This window comes from Dendrobates tinctorius, unplaced genomic scaffold (assembly GCF_039654945.1).
Source record: "Dendrobates tinctorius isolate UK_male_01 unplaced genomic scaffold, ASM3965494v1 ptg000272l, whole genome shotgun sequence".
Classification (NCBI taxonomy): domain Eukaryota; kingdom Metazoa; phylum Chordata; class Amphibia; order Anura; family Dendrobatidae; genus Dendrobates; species Dendrobates tinctorius.
In genome coordinates, this window is record NW_027361939.1 from 11530903 (window position 1) to 11546062 (window position 15160).

The 15160-nt window shown below is 40.1% G+C and overlaps 19 non-coding genes across 19 annotated transcripts; all 19 read right to left on the reverse strand.

Annotated features, from left to right (window-relative positions):
* Window positions 1-592: 592 nt before the first annotated feature.
* TRNAI-UAU (transfer RNA isoleucine (anticodon UAU)) lies at window positions 593-685 on the reverse strand. Its single transcript is given in 2 exon segments — window positions 593-628; window positions 648-685. It is a non-coding gene; the product is annotated as a tRNA-Ile (tRNA).
* An 886-nt stretch (window positions 686-1571) lies between these two features.
* TRNAR-CCU (transfer RNA arginine (anticodon CCU)) lies at window positions 1572-1644 on the reverse strand. Its single transcript has one exon. It is a non-coding gene; the product is annotated as a tRNA-Arg (tRNA).
* Window positions 1645-2751: 1107 nt separating this feature from the next.
* On the reverse strand, window positions 2752-2824 carry TRNAR-CCU (transfer RNA arginine (anticodon CCU)). The gene has a single exon. It is a non-coding gene; the product is annotated as a tRNA-Arg (tRNA).
* A 1305-nt stretch (window positions 2825-4129) lies between these two features.
* TRNAI-UAU (transfer RNA isoleucine (anticodon UAU)) lies at window positions 4130-4222 on the reverse strand. The gene is given in 2 exon segments: window positions 4130-4165; window positions 4185-4222. It is a non-coding gene; the product is annotated as a tRNA-Ile (tRNA).
* Window positions 4223-5109: 887 nt separating this feature from the next.
* TRNAR-CCU (transfer RNA arginine (anticodon CCU)) lies at window positions 5110-5182 on the reverse strand. The gene has a single exon. It is a non-coding gene; the product is annotated as a tRNA-Arg (tRNA).
* Window positions 5183-5308: 126 nt separating this feature from the next.
* TRNAI-UAU (transfer RNA isoleucine (anticodon UAU)) lies at window positions 5309-5401 on the reverse strand. Its single transcript is given in 2 exon segments — window positions 5309-5344; window positions 5364-5401. It is a non-coding gene; the product is annotated as a tRNA-Ile (tRNA).
* Window positions 5402-6288: 887 nt separating this feature from the next.
* On the reverse strand, window positions 6289-6361 carry TRNAR-CCU (transfer RNA arginine (anticodon CCU)). Its single transcript has one exon. It is a non-coding gene; the product is annotated as a tRNA-Arg (tRNA).
* Window positions 6362-6487: 126 nt separating this feature from the next.
* Window positions 6488-6580, reverse strand: TRNAI-UAU (transfer RNA isoleucine (anticodon UAU)). The gene is given in 2 exon segments: window positions 6488-6523; window positions 6543-6580. It is a non-coding gene; the product is annotated as a tRNA-Ile (tRNA).
* Window positions 6581-7467: 887 nt separating this feature from the next.
* TRNAR-CCU (transfer RNA arginine (anticodon CCU)) lies at window positions 7468-7540 on the reverse strand. The gene has a single exon. It is a non-coding gene; the product is annotated as a tRNA-Arg (tRNA).
* Window positions 7541-7666: 126 nt separating this feature from the next.
* TRNAI-UAU (transfer RNA isoleucine (anticodon UAU)) lies at window positions 7667-7759 on the reverse strand. The gene is given in 2 exon segments: window positions 7667-7702; window positions 7722-7759. It is a non-coding gene; the product is annotated as a tRNA-Ile (tRNA).
* An 887-nt stretch (window positions 7760-8646) lies between these two features.
* TRNAR-CCU (transfer RNA arginine (anticodon CCU)) lies at window positions 8647-8719 on the reverse strand. The gene has a single exon. It is a non-coding gene; the product is annotated as a tRNA-Arg (tRNA).
* A 126-nt stretch (window positions 8720-8845) lies between these two features.
* On the reverse strand, window positions 8846-8938 carry TRNAI-UAU (transfer RNA isoleucine (anticodon UAU)). Its single transcript is given in 2 exon segments — window positions 8846-8881; window positions 8901-8938. It is a non-coding gene; the product is annotated as a tRNA-Ile (tRNA).
* An 887-nt stretch (window positions 8939-9825) lies between these two features.
* Window positions 9826-9898, reverse strand: TRNAR-CCU (transfer RNA arginine (anticodon CCU)). The gene has a single exon. It is a non-coding gene; the product is annotated as a tRNA-Arg (tRNA).
* Window positions 9899-10024: 126 nt separating this feature from the next.
* Window positions 10025-10117, reverse strand: TRNAI-UAU (transfer RNA isoleucine (anticodon UAU)). The gene is given in 2 exon segments: window positions 10025-10060; window positions 10080-10117. It is a non-coding gene; the product is annotated as a tRNA-Ile (tRNA).
* Window positions 10118-11204: 1087 nt separating this feature from the next.
* TRNAI-UAU (transfer RNA isoleucine (anticodon UAU)) lies at window positions 11205-11297 on the reverse strand. Its single transcript is given in 2 exon segments — window positions 11205-11240; window positions 11260-11297. It is a non-coding gene; the product is annotated as a tRNA-Ile (tRNA).
* An 886-nt stretch (window positions 11298-12183) lies between these two features.
* Window positions 12184-12256, reverse strand: TRNAR-CCU (transfer RNA arginine (anticodon CCU)). The gene has a single exon. It is a non-coding gene; the product is annotated as a tRNA-Arg (tRNA).
* A 1107-nt stretch (window positions 12257-13363) lies between these two features.
* Window positions 13364-13436, reverse strand: TRNAR-CCU (transfer RNA arginine (anticodon CCU)). The gene has a single exon. It is a non-coding gene; the product is annotated as a tRNA-Arg (tRNA).
* Window positions 13437-13562: 126 nt separating this feature from the next.
* On the reverse strand, window positions 13563-13655 carry TRNAI-UAU (transfer RNA isoleucine (anticodon UAU)). The gene is given in 2 exon segments: window positions 13563-13598; window positions 13618-13655. It is a non-coding gene; the product is annotated as a tRNA-Ile (tRNA).
* An 886-nt stretch (window positions 13656-14541) lies between these two features.
* Window positions 14542-14614, reverse strand: TRNAR-CCU (transfer RNA arginine (anticodon CCU)). The gene has a single exon. It is a non-coding gene; the product is annotated as a tRNA-Arg (tRNA).
* Between the last annotated feature and the right edge of the window lie 546 nt (window positions 14615-15160).

Sequence of the window (15160 nt, forward strand, 5' to 3'; positions counted from 1 at the left end):
TTACTCATTTTGTTTTTTAATAAAGAACATGATATGGAAAAATTATTGTCAAAAATGTTCCAAAAATGGTTCACTTTTTTCACTTATTCTTTTATATTTTGAGATTTGCAAACATTGTGTGGTTGAAAGCATATCCATATCTTAGAAAATATACTCTGTGGTATTCGGGGCATTAGTGAAGATGAAAACAATTAAGATGCTAGGCTTTTCCGCCACACAAAGTCGATACTGTTGCGTGTTAACACTTCTCTCAGTACATAGAAAGGATCGCTCTAAATGGCAGAGGTTTGCAAGAACTAAGTCACGAGAAAACAAGACAATCGTCCAGTAGAAGAGTTTTCACCTGCACCATCAACATTCCATGAGATGCTGTTGGAAAGGGAAATCCACAAGCACCCCAGATGGGACTCGACCCCACAATCCCTGGCTTAGGAGGCCAGTGCCTTATCCATTAGACCACTGGGGCTGGATAGCAAAGGTAAAAAATCAAAAAAATATTTTTTCCTCATAAGAGTGAAGCAATCGCCACCAAATCATGAACCGATTCAACTACTTCAGTAGTCAAAAATACTAAAGAAAGACAAGAAAAGAATGCTCCAGGTGAGGGTCAAACTCACAACCTCGGCATTGCTCAACATTTACTGCTTTATAAGTACCACGCGCTGACCGATTGCGCCACTGGAGCCATGTGGGTACGGATGAAAAGGATAAATTCCAAAAAAAAAGAGACATTTGAAATGGGATTGTTCTTCAGGAAATTAACTATTGCTTACAACAGGTTTGGGCGGGGGGTTATAATAATGTTTGACAATATGTATTCTACCATATCGCAATCTTTCTTAAAAATGAGAAATTTGTGCGCTGGGTCTTTTTAGACTCAAACATCCTGGGATTTTTTCAGGAAATGCGCTCCTACATTTGCTGCAATGAACACACGTTGACGCTATAGTTTGCATTGAAGCATCTAATGAGGGTTTGCCAAAATTCTTCTGAATTCAGGGGCAAAAGGGTCATCTGTGACATCACCTTTTGTGATTCCTAGATCCTGTATTAACAGCTGCGTACAGAGGTGTTGTCAGTCTTTGTAACCCTACCTCTGACATTAAGGTGAAACTGCTCGAGAACGACAGGATGTACGAGTCCAAAATAGCTCCAGTGGCCAGGGTGAAAATTGAAAGATGACTCATTTTGTTTTTTAATAAAGAACATGATATGGAAAACCATTGTCAAAAATGTTCCAAAAATGGTTCACTTTTTTCACTTATTCTTTTATATTTTGAGATTTGCAAACATTGTGTGGTTTAAAGCATATCCATATCTTAGAAAATATACTCTGTGGTATTCGGGGCATTAGTGAAGATGAAAACAATTAAGATGCTAGGCTTTTCCGCCACACAAAGTCGATACTGTTGCGTGTTAACACTTCTCTCAGTACATAGAAAGGATCGCTCTAAATGGCAGAGGTTTGCAAGAACTAAGTCACGAGAAAACATGACAATCGTCCAGTAGAACAGTTTTCACCTGCACCATCAACATTCCATGAGATGCTGTTGGAAAGGGAAATCCACAAGCACCCCAGATGGGACTCGAACCCACAATCCCTGGCTTAGGCGGCCAGTGCCTTATCCATTAGGCCACTGGGGCTGGATAGCAAAGGTAAAAAATCAAAAAAAATTTTTTTCCTCATAAGAGTGAAGCAATCGCCAACAAATCATTAACCGATTCAACTACTTCAGTAGTCAAAAATACTAAAGAAAGACAAGAAAAGAAAGCTCGAGGTGAGGATCGAACTCACAACCTCGGCATAGCTCAACAGTTACTGCTTTATAAGTACCGCGCGCTGACAAATTGCGCCACTGGAGCCATGCGGGTATGGATGGAAAGGATAAATTCTCCAAAAAAAAGAGACATTTGAAAGGGGATTGTTCTTCAGGAAATTAATTATTGCTTACAACAGGTTTGGGCGGGGGGTTGTAATAATGTTTGACAATATGTATTCTACCATATCGCAATCTTTCTTAAAAATGAGAAATTTGTGCGCTGGGTCTTTTTAGACTCAAACATCCTGGGATTTTTTCAGGAAATGCGCTCGTACATTTGCTGCAATGAACACACGTTGACGCTATAGTTTGCATTGAAGCATCTAATGAGGGTTTGCCAAAATTCTTCTGAATTCAGGGGCAAAAGGGTCATCTGTGACATCACCTTTTGTGATTCGTAGATCCTGTATTAACAGCTGCGTACAGAGGTGTTGTCAGTCTTTGTAACCCTACCTCTGACATTAAGGTGAAACTGCTCGAGAACGACAGGATGTACGAGTCCAAAATAGCTCCAGTGGCCAGGGTGAAAATTGAAAGATTACTCATTTTGTTTTTTAATAAAGAACATGATATGGAAAAATTATTGTCAAAAATGTTCCAAAAATGGTTCACTTTTTTCACTTATTCTTTTATATTTTGAGATTTGCAAACATTGTGTGGTTGAAAGCATATCCATATCTTAGAAAATATACTCTGTGGTATTCGGGGCATTAGTGAAGATGAAAACAATTAAGATGCTAGGCTTTTCCGCCACACAAAGTCGATACTGTTGCATGTTAACACTTCTCTCAGTACATAGAAAGGATCGCTCTAAATGGCAGAGGTTTGCAAGAACTAAGTCACGAGAAAACAAGACAATCGTCCAGTAGAAGAGTTTTCACCTGCACCATCAACATTCCATGAGATGCTGTTGGAAAGGGAAATCCACAAGCACCCCAGATGGGACTCGACCCCACAATCCCTGGCTTAGGAGGCCAGTGCCTTATCCATTAGGCCACTGGGGCTGGATAGCAAAGGTAAAAAATCAAAAAAAAATTTTTTCCTCATAAGAGTGAAGCAATCGCCACCAAATCATGAAACGATTCAACTACTTCAGTAGTCAAAAATACTAAAGAAAGACAAGAAAAGAATACTCCAGGTGAGGGTCAAACTCACAACCTCGGCATTGCTCAACAGTTACTGCTTTATAAGTACCGCGCGCTGACTGATTGCGCCACTGGAGCCATGCGGGTACGGATGGAAAGGATAAATTCTCCAAAAAAAAGAGACATTTGAAAGGGGATTGTTCTTCAGGAAATTAACTATTGCTTACAACAGGTTTGGGCGGGGGGTTATAATAATGTTTGACAATATGTATTCTACCATATCGCAATCTTTCTTAAAAATGAGAAATTGGTGCGCTGGGTCTTTTTAGACTCAAACATCCTGGGATTTTTTCAGGAAATGCGCTCGTACATTTGCTGCAATGAACACACGTTGACGCTATAGTTTGCATTGAAGCATCTAATGAGGGTTTGCCAAAATTCTTCTGAATTCAGGGGCAAAAGGGTCATCTGTGACATCACCTTTTGTGATTCCTAGATCCTGTATTAACAGCTGCGTACAGAGGTGTTGTCAGTCTTTGTAACCCTACCTCTGACATTAAGGTGAAACTGCTCGAGAACGACAGGATGTACGAGTCCAAAATAGCTCCAGTGGCCAGGGTGAAAATTGAAAGATTACTCATTTTGTTTTTTAATAAAGAACATGATATGGAAAACCATTGTCAAAAATGTTCCAAAAATGGTTCACTTTTTTCACTTATTCTTTTATATTTTGAGATTTGCAAACATTGTATGGTTGAAAGCATATCCATATCTTAGAAAATATACTCTGTGGTATTCGGGGCATTAGTGAAGATGAAAACAATTAAGATGCTAGGCTTTTCCGCCACACAAAGTCGATACTGTTGCGTGTTAACACTTCTCTCAGTACATAGAAAGGATCGCTCTAAATGGCAGAGGTTTGCAAGAACTATGTCACGAGAAAACAAGACAATCGTCCAGTAGAACAGTTTTCACCTGCACCATCAACATTCCATGAGATGCTGTTGGAAAGGGAAATCCACAAGCACCCCAGATGGGATGCGAACCCACAATCCCTGGCTTAGGAGGCCAGTGCCTTATACATTAGGCCACTGGGGCTGGATAGCAAAGGTAAAAAATCAAAAAAAAATTTTTTCCTCATAAGAGTGAAGCAATCGCCACCAAATCATGAACCGATTCAACTACTTCAGTAGTCAAAAATACTAAAGAAAGACAAGAAAAGAATGCTCCAGGTGAGGGTCGAACTCACAACCTCGGCATTGCTCAACAGTTACTGCTTTATAAGTACCGCGCGCTGACCGATTGCGCCACTGGAGCCATGCGGGTACGGATGGAAAGGATAAATTCTCCAAAAAAAAGAGACATTTGAAAGGGGATTGTTCTTCAGGAAATTAACTATTGCTTACAACAGGTTTGGGCGGGGGGTTATAATAATGTTTGACAATATGTATTCTACCATATCGCAATCTTTCTTAAAAATGAGAAATTTGTGCGCTGGGTCTTTTTAGACTCAAACATCCTGGGATTTTTTCAGGAAATGCGCTCGTACATTTGCTGCAATGAACACACGTTGACGCTATAGTTTGCATTGAAGCATCTAATGAGGGTTTGCCAAAATTCTTCTGAATTCAGGGGCAATAGGGTCATCTGTGACATCACCTTTTGTGATTCCTAGATCCTGTATTAACAGCTGCGTACAGAGGTGTTGTCAGTCTTTGTAACCCTACCTCTGACATTAAGGTGAAACTGCTCGAGAACGACAGGATGTACGAGTCCAAAATAGCTCCAGTGGCCAGGGTGAAAATTGAAAGATTACTCATTTTGTTTTTTAATAAAGAACATGATATGGAAAACCATTGTCAAAAATGTTCCAAAAATGGTTCACTTTTTTCACTTATTCTTTTATATTTTGAGATTTGCAAACATTGTATGGTTGAAAGCATATCCATATCTTAGAAAATATACTCTGTGGTATTCGGGGCATTAGTGAAGATGAAAACAATTAAGATGCTAGGCTTTTCCGCCACACAAAGTCGATACTGTTGCGTGTTAACACTTCTCTCAGTACATAGAAAGGATCGCTCTAAATGGCAGAGGTTTGCAAGAACTATGTCACGAGAAAACAAGACAATCGTCCAGTAGAACAGTTTTCACCTGCACCATCAACATTCCATGAGATGCTGTTGGAAAGGGAAATCCACAAGCACCCCAGATGGGATGCGAACCCACAATCCCTGGCTTAGGAGGCCAGTGCCTTATCCATTAGGCCACTGGGGCTGGATAGCAAAGGTAAAAAATCAAAAAAAAATTTTTTCCTCATAAGAGTGAAGCAATCGCCACCAAATCATGAACCGATTCAACTACTTCAGTAGTCAAAAATACTAAAGAAAGACAAGAAAAGAATGCTCCAGGTGAGGGTCGAACTCACAACCTCGGCATTGCTCAACAGTTACTGCTTTATAAGTACCGCGCGCTGACCGATTGCACCACTGGAGCCATGCGGGTACGGATGGAAAGGATAAATTCTCCAAAAAAAAGAGACATTTGAAAGGGGATTGTTCTTCAGGAAATTAACTATTGCTTACAACAGGTTTGGGCGGGGGGTTATAATAATGTTTGACAATATGTATTCTACCATATCGCAATCTTTCTTAAAAATGAGAAATTTGTGCGCTGGGTCTTTTTAGACTCAAACATCCTGGGATTTTTTCAGGAAATGCGCTCGTACATTTGCTGCAATGAACACACGTTGACGCTATAGTTTGCATTGAAGCATCTAATGAGGGTTTGCCAAAATTCTTCTGAATTCAGGGGCAAAAGGGTCATCTGTGACATCACATTTTGTGATTCCTAGATCCTGTATTAACAGCTGCGTACAGAGGTGTTGTCAGTCTTTGTAACCCTACCTCTGACATTAAGGTGAAACTGCTCGAGAACGACAGGATGTACGAGTCCAAAATAGCTCCAGTGGCCAGGGTGAAAATTGAAAGATTACTCATTTTGTTTTTTAATAAAGAACATGATATGGAAAACCATTGTCAAAAATGTTCCAAAAATGGTTCACTTTTTTCACTTATTCTTTTATATTTTGAGATTTGCAAACATTGTGTGGTTGAAAGCATATCCATATCTTAGAAAATATACTCTGTGGTATTCGGGGCATTAGTGAAGATGAAAACAATTAAGATGCTAGGCTTTTCCGCCACACAAAGTCGATACTGTTGCGTGTTAACACTTCTCTCAGTACATAGAAAGGATCGCTCTAAATGGCAGAGGTTTGCAAGAACTAAGTCACGAGAAAAGAAAACAATCGTCCAGTAGAACAGTTTTCACCTGCACCATCAACATTCCATGAGATGCTGTTGGAAAGGGAAATCCACAAGCACCCCAGATGGGACTCGAACCCAAAATCCCTGGCTTAGGAGGCCAGTGCCTTATCCATTAGGCCACTGGGGCTGGTTAGCAAAGGTAAAAAATCAAAAAATTTTTTTTTCCTCATAAGAGTGAAGCAATCGCCACCAAATCATGAACCGATTCAACTACTTCAGTAGTCAAAAATACTAAAGAAAGAAAAGAAAAGAATGCTCCAGGTGAGGGTCTAACTCACAACCTCGGCATTGCTCAACAGTTACTGCTTTATAAGTACCGCGCGCTGACCGATTGCGCCACTGGAGCCATGCGGGTACGGATGGAAAGGATAAATTCTCCAAAAAAAAGAGACATTTGAAAGGGGATTGTTCTTCAGGAAATTAACTATTGCTTACAACAGGTTTGGGCAGGGGGTTATAATAATGTTTGACAATATGTATTCTACCATATCGCAATCTTTCTTAAAAATGAGAAATTTGTGCGCTGGGTCTTTTTAGACTCAAACATCCTGGGATTTTTTCAGGAAATGCGCTCGTACATTTGCTGCAATGAACACACGTTGACGCTATAGTTTGCATTGAAGCATCCAATGAGGGTTTGCCAAAATTCTTCTGAATTCAGGGGCAAAAGGGTCATCTGTGACATCACCTTTTGTGATTCCTAGATCCTGTATTAACAGCTGCGTACAGAGGTGTTGTCAGTCTTTGTAACCCTACCTCTGACATTAAGGTGAAACTGCTCGAGAACGACAGGATGTACGAGTCCAAAATAGCTCCAGTGGCCAGGGTGAAAATTGAAAGATTACTCATTTTGTTTTTTAATAAAGAACATGATATGGAAAACCATTGTCAAAAATGTTCCAAAAATGGTTCACTTTTTTCACTTATTCTTTTATATTTTGAGATTTGAAAACATTGTGTGGTTGAAAGCATATCCATATCTTAGAAAATATACTCTGTGGTATTCGGGGCATTAGTGAAGATGAAAACAATTAAGATGCTAGGCTTTTCCGCCACACAAAGTCGATACTGTTGCGTGTTAACACTTCTCTCAGTACATAGAAAGGATCGCTCTAAATGGCAGAGGTTTGCAAGAACTAAGTCACGAGAAAACAAGACAATCGTCCAGTAGAACAGTTTTCACCTGCACCATCAACATTCCATGAGATGCTGTTGGAAAGGGAAATCCACAAGCACCCCAGATGGGACTCGAACCCACAATCCCTGGCTTAGGAGGCCAGTGCCTTATCCATTAGGCCACTGGGGCTGGATAGCAAAGGAAAAAAATAAAAAAAAAATTTTTTCCTCATAAGAGTGAAGCAATCGCCACCAAATCATGAACCGATTCAACTACTTCAGTAGTCAAAAATACTAAAGAAAGACAAGAAAAGAATGCTCCAGGTGAGGGTCGAACTCACAACCTCGACATTGCTCAACAGTTACTGCTTTATAAGTAAGGCACGCTGACCGATTGCGCCACTGGAGCCATGCGTGTACGGATGGAAAGGATAAATTCTGCAAAAAAAAGAGACATTTGAAAGGGGATTGTTCTTCAGGAAATTAACTATTGCTTACAACAGGTTTGGCCAGGGGGTTATAATAATGTTTGACAATATGTATTCTACCATATCGCAATCTTTCTTAAAAATGAGAAATTTGTGCGCTGGGTCTTTTTAGACTCAAACATCCTGGGATTTTTTCAGGAAATGCGCTCGTACATTTGCTGCAATGAACACACGTTGGCGATATAGTTTGCATTGAAGCATCTAATGAGGGTTTGCCAAAATTCTTCTGAATTCAGGGGCAAAAGGGTCATCTGTGACATCACCTTTTGTGATTCCTAGATCCTGTGTTAACAGCTGCGTACAGAGGTGTTTTCAGTCTTTGTAACCCTACCTCTGACATTAAGGTGAAACTGCTCGAGAACGACAGGATGTACGAGTCCAAAATAGCTCCAGTGGCCAGGGTGAAAATTGAAAGATTACTCATTTTGTTTTTTAATAAAGAACATGATATGGAAAACCATTGTCAAAAATGTTCCAAAAATGGTTCACTTTTTTCACTTATTCTTTTATATTTTGAGATTTGCAAACATTGTGTGGTTGAAAGCATATCCATATCTTAGAAAATATACTCTGTGGTATTCGGGGCATTAATGAAGATGAAAACAATTAAGATGCTAGGCTTTTCCGCCACACAAAGTCGATACTGTTGCGTGTTAACACTTCTCTCAGTACATAGAAAGGATCGCTCTAAAAGGCAGAGGTTTGCAAGAACTTAGTCATGAGAAAACAAGACAATCGTCCAGTAGAACAGTTTTCACCTGCACCATCAACATTCCATGAGATGCTGTTGGAAAGGGAAATCCACAAGCACCCCAGATGGGACTCGAACCCACAATCCCTGGCTTAGGAGGCCAGTGGCTTATCCATTAGGCCACTGGGGCTGGATAGCAAAGGTAAAAAATAAAAAAAAAATTTTTTCCTCATAAGAGTGAAACAATCGCCACCAAATCATGAACCCATTCAACTACTTCAGTAGTCAAAAATACTAAAGAAAGACAAGAAAAGAATGCTCCAGGTGAGGGTCGAACTCACAACCTCGACATTGCTCAACAGTTACTGCTTTATAAGTACCACGCGCTGACCGATTGCACCACTGGAGCCATGCGGGTACGTATGGAAAGGATAAATTCTCCAAAAAAAAGAGACATTTGAAAGGGGATTGTTCTTCAGGAAATTAACTATTGCTTACAACAGGTTTGGGCGGGGGGTTATAATAATGTTTGACAATATGTATTCTACCATATCGCAATCTTTCTTAAAAATGAGAAATTTGTGCGCTGGGTCTTTTTATACTCAAACATCCTGGGATTTTTTCAGGAAATGCGCTCGTACATTTGCTGCAATGAACACACGTTGACGCTATAGTTTGCATTGAAGCATCTAATGAGGGTTTGCCAAAATTCTTCTGAATTCAGGGGCAAAAGGGTCATCTGTGACATCACCTTTTGTGATTCCTAGATCCTGTATTAACAGCTGCGTACAGAGGTGTTGTCAGTCTTTGTAACCCTACCTCTGACATTAAGGTGAAACTGCTCGAGAACGACAGGATGTACGAGTCCAAAATAGCTCCAGTGGCCAGGGTGAAAATTGAAAGATTACTCATTTTGTCTTTTAATAAAGAACATGATATGGAAAACCATAGTCAAAAATGTTCCAAAAATGGTTCACTTTTTTCACTTATTCTTTTATATTTTGAGATTTGCAAACATTGTGTGGTTGAAAGCATATCCATATCTTAGAAAATATACTCTGTGGTATTCGGGGCATTAGTGAAGATGAAAACAATTAAGATGCTAGGCTTTTCCGCCACACAAAGTCGATACTGTTGCGTGTTAACACTTCTCTCAGTACATAGAAAGGATCGCTCTAAATGGCAGAGGTTTGCAAGAACTAAGTCACGAGAAAACAAGACAATCGTCCAGTAGAACAGTTTTCACCTGCACCATCAACATTCCATGAGATGCTGTTGGAACGGGAAATCCACAAGCACCCCAGACGGGACTCGAACCCAAAATCCCTGGCTTAGGAGGCCAGTGCCTTATCCATTAGGCCACTGGGGCTGGTTAGCAAAGGTAAAAAATCAAAAAAAATTTTTTTCCTCATAAGAGTGAAGCAATCGCCACCAAATCATGAACCGATTCAACTACTTCAGTAGTCAAAAATACTAAAGAAAGACAAGAAAAGAATGCTCCAGGTGAGGGTCTAACTCACAACCTCGGCATTGCTCAACAGTTACTGCTTTATAAGTGCCGCGCGCTGACGGATTGCGCCACTGGAGCCATGCGGGTACGGATGTAAAGGATAAATTCTCCAAAAAAAAGAGACATTTGAAAGGGGATTGTTCTTCAGGAAATTAACTATTGCTTACAACAGGTTTGGGCGGGGGGTTATAATAATGTTTGACAATATGTATTCTACCATATCGCAATCTTTCTTAAAAATGAGAAATTTGTGCGCTGGGTCTTTTTAGACTCAAACATCCTGGGATTTTTTCAGGAAATGCGCTCGTACATTTGCTGCAATGAACACACGTTGACGCTATAGTTTGCATTGAAGCATCTAATGAGGGTTTGCCAAAATTCTTCTGAATTCAGGGGCAAAAGGGTCATCTGTGACATCACCTTTTGTGATTCGTAGATCCTGTATTAACAGCTGCGTACAGAGGTGTTGTCAGTCTTTGTAACCCTACCTCTGACATTAAGGTGAAACTGCTCGAGAACGACAGGATGTACGAGTCCAAAATAGCTCCAGTGGCCAGGGTGAAAATTGAAAGATTACTCATTTTGTTTTTTAATAAAGAACATGATATGGAAAAATTATTGTCAAAAATGTTCCAAAAATGGTTCACTTTTTTCACTTATTCTTTTATATTTTGAGATTTGCAAACATTGTGTGGTTGAAAGCATATCCATATCTTAGAAAATATACTCTGTGGTATTCGGGGCATTAGTGAAGATGAAAACAATTAAGATGCTAGGCTTTTCCGCCACACAAAGTCGATACTGTTGCGTGTTAACACTTCTCTCAGTACATAGAAAGGATCGCTCTAAATGGCAGAGGTTTGCAAGAACTAAGTCACGAGAAAACAAGACAATCGTCCAGTAGAAGAGTTTTCACCTGCACCATCAACATTCCATGAGATGCTGTTGGAAAGGGAAATCCACAAGCACCCCAGATGGGACTCGACCCCACAATCCCTGGCTTAGGAGGCCAGTGCCTTATCCATTAGACCACTGGGGCTGGATAGCAAAGGTAAAAAATCAAAAAAATATTTTTTCCTCATAAGAGTGAAGCAATCGCCACCAAATCATGAACCGATTCAACTACTTCAGTAGTCAAAAATACTAAAGAAAGACAAGAAAAGAATGCTCCAGGTGAGGGTCAAACTCACAACCTCGGCATTGCTCAACAGTTACTGCTTTATAAGTACCACGCGCTGACCGATTGCGCCACTGGAGCCATGTGGGTACGGATGAAAAGGATAAATTCCAAAAAAAAAGAGACATTTGAAATGGGATTGTTCTTCAGGAAATTAACTATTGCTTACAACAGGTTTGGGCGGGGGGTTATAATAATGTTTGACAATATGTATTCTACCATATCGCAATCTTTCTTAAAAATGAGAAATTTCTGCGCTGGGTCTTTTTAGACTCAAACATCCTGGGATTTTTTCAGGAAATGCGCTCCTACATTTGCTGCAATGAACACACGTTGACGCTATAGTTTGCATTGAAGCATCTAATGAGGGTTTGCCAAAATTCTTCTGAATTCAGGGGCAAAAGGGTCATCTGTGACATCACCTTTTGTGATTCCTAGATCCTGTATTAACAGCTGCGTACAGAGGTGTTGTCAGTCTTTGTAACCCTACCTCTGACATTAAGGTGAAACTGCTCGAGAACGACAGGATGTACGAGTCCAAAATAGCTCCAGTGGCCAGGGTGAAAATTGAAAGATGACTCATTTTGTTTTTTAATAAAGAACATGATATGGAAAACCATTGTCAAAAATGTTCCAAAAATGGTTCACTTTTTTCACTTATTCTTTTATATTTTGAGATTTGCAAACATTGTGTGGTTTAAAGCATATCCATATCTTAGAAAATATACTCTGTGGTATTCGGGGCATTAGTGAAGATGAAAACAATTAAGATGCTAGGCTTTTCCGCCACACAAAGTCGATACTGTTGCGTGTTAACACTTCTCTCAGTACATAGAAAGGATCGCTCTAAATGGCAGAGGTTTGCAAGAACTAAGTCACGAGAAAACATGACAATCGTCCAGTAGAACAGTTTTCACCTGCACCATCAACATTCCATGAGATGCTGTTGGAAAGGGAAATCCACAAGCACCCCAGATGGGACTCGAACCCACAATCCCTGGCTTAGGCGGCCAGTGCCTTATCCATTAGGCCACTGGGGCTGGATAGCAAAGGTAAAAAATCAAAAAAAATTTTTTTCCTCATAAGAGTGAAGCAATCGCCACCAAATCATTAACCGATTCAACTACTTCAGTAGTCAAAAATACTAAAGAAAGACAAGAAAAGAAAGCTCGAGGTGAGGATCGAACTCACAACCTCGGCATAGCTCAACAGTTACTGCTTTATAAGTACCGCGCGCTGACAAATTGCGCCACTGGAGCCATGCGGGTATGGATGGAAAGGATAAATTCTCCAAAAAAAAGAGACATTTGAAAGGGGATTGTTCTTCAGGAAATTAATTATTGCTTACAACAGGTTTGGGCGGGGGGTTGTAATAATGTTTGACAATATGTATTCTACCATATCGCAATCTTTCTTAAAAATGAGAAATTTGTGCGCTGGGTCTTTTTAGACTCAAACATCCTGGGATTTTTTCAGGAAATGCGCTCGTACATTTGCTGCAATGAACACACGTTGACGCTATAGTTTGCATTGAAGCATCTAATGAGGGTTTGCCAAAATTCTTCTGAATTCAGGGGCAAAAGGGTCATCTGTGACATCACCTTTTGTGATTCGTAGATCCTGTATTAACAGCTGCGTACAGAGGTGTTGTCAGTCTTTGTAACCCTACCTCTGACATTAAGGTGAAACTGCTCGAGAACGACAGGATGTACGAGTCCAAAATAGCTCCAGTGGCCAGGGTGAAAATTGAAAGATTACTCATTTTGTTTTTTAATAAAGAACATGATATGGAAAAATTATTGTCAAAAATGTTCCAAAAATGGTTCACTTTTTTCACTTATTCTTTTATATTTTGAGATTTGCAAACATTGTGTGGTTGAAAGCATATCCATATCTTAGAAAATATACTCTGTGGTATTCGGGGCATTAGTGAAGATGAAAACAATTAAGATGCTAGGCTTTTCCGCCACACAAAGTCGATACTGTTGCGTGTTAACACTTCTCTCAGTACATAGAAAGGATCGCTCTAAATGGCAGAGGTTTGCAAGAACTAAGTCACGAGAAAACAAGACAATCGTCCAGTAGAAGAGTTTTCACCTGCACCATCAACATTCCATGAGATGCTGTTGGAAAGGGAAATCCACAAGCACCCCAGATGGGACTCGACCCCACAATCCCTGGCTTAGGAGGCCAGTGCCTTATCCATTAGGCCACTGGGGCTGGATAGCAAAGGTAAAAAATCAAAAAAAAATTTTTTCCTCATAAGAGTGAAGCAATCGCCACCAAATCATGAAACGATTCAACTACTTCAGTAGTCAAAAATACTAAAGAAAGACAAGAAAAGAATACTCCAGGTGAGGGTCAAACTCACAACCTCGGCATTGCTCAACAGTTACTGCTTTATAAGTACCACGCGCTGACCGATTGCGCCACTGGAGCCATGTGGGTACGGATGAAAAGGATAAATTCCAAAAAAAAAGAGACATTTGAAATGGGATTGTTCTTCAGGAAATTAACTATTGCTTACAACAGGTTTGGGCGGGGGGTTATAATAATGTTTGACAATATGTATTCTACCATATCGCAATCTTTCTTAAAAATGAGAAATTTGTGCGCTGGGTCTTTTTAGACTCAAACATCCTGGGATTTTTTCAGGAAATGCGCTCGTACATTTGCTGCAATGAACACACGTTGACGCTATAGTTTGCATTGAAGCATCTAATGAGGGTTTGCCAAAATTCTTCTGAATTCAGGGGCAAAAGGGTCATCTGTGACATCACCTTTTGTGATTCCTAGATCCTGTATTAACAGCTGCGTACAGAGGTGTTGTCAGTCTTTGTAACCCTACCTCTGACATTAAGGTGAAACTGCTCGAGAACGACAGGATGTACGAGTCCAAAATAGCTCCAGTGGCCAGGGTGAAAATTGAAAGATGACTCATTTTGTTTTTTAATAAAGAACATGATATGGAAAACCATTGTCAAAAATGTTCCAAAAATGGTTCACTTTTTTCACTTATTCTTTTATATTTTGAGATTTGCAAACATTGTGTGGTTTAAAGCATATCCATATCTTAGAAAATATACTCTGTGGTATTCGGGGCATTAGTGAAGATGAAAACAATTAAGATGCTAGGCTTTTCCGCCACACAAAGTCGATACTGTTGCGTGTTAACACTTCTCTCAGTACATAGAAAGGATCGCTCTAAATGGCAGAGGTTTGCAAGAACTAAGTCACGAGAAAACATGACAATCGTCCAGTAGAACAGTTTTCACCTGCACCATCAACATTCCATGAGATGCTGTTGGAAAGGGAAATCCACAAGCACCCCAGATGGGACTCGAACCCACAATCCCTGGCTTAGGCGGCCAGTGCCTTATCCATTAGGCCACTGGGGCTGGATAGCAACGGTAAAAAATCAAAAAAATTTTTTTTCCTCATAAGAGTGAAGCAATCGCCACCAAATCATTAACTGATTCAACTACTTCAGTAGTCAAAAATACTAAAGAAAGACAAGAAAAGAATGCTCGAGGTGAGGGTCGAACTCACAACCTCGGCATTGCTCAACAGTTACTGCTTTATAAGTACCGCGCGCTGACTGATTGCGCCACTGGAGCCATGCGGGTACGGATGGAAAGGATAAATTCTCCAAAAAAAAGAGACATTTGAAAGGGGATTGTTCTTCAGGAAATTAACTATTGCTTACAACAGGTTTGGGCGGGGGGTTATAATAATGTTTGACAATATGTATTCTACCATATCGCAATCTTTCTTAAAAATGAGAAATTGGTGCGCTGGGTCTTTTTAGACTCAAACATCCTGGGATTTTTTCAGGAAATGCGCTCGTACATTTGCTGCAATGAACACACGTTGACGCTATAGTTTGCATTGAAGCATCTAATGAGGGTTTGCCAAAATTCTTCTGAATTCAGGGGCAAAAGGGT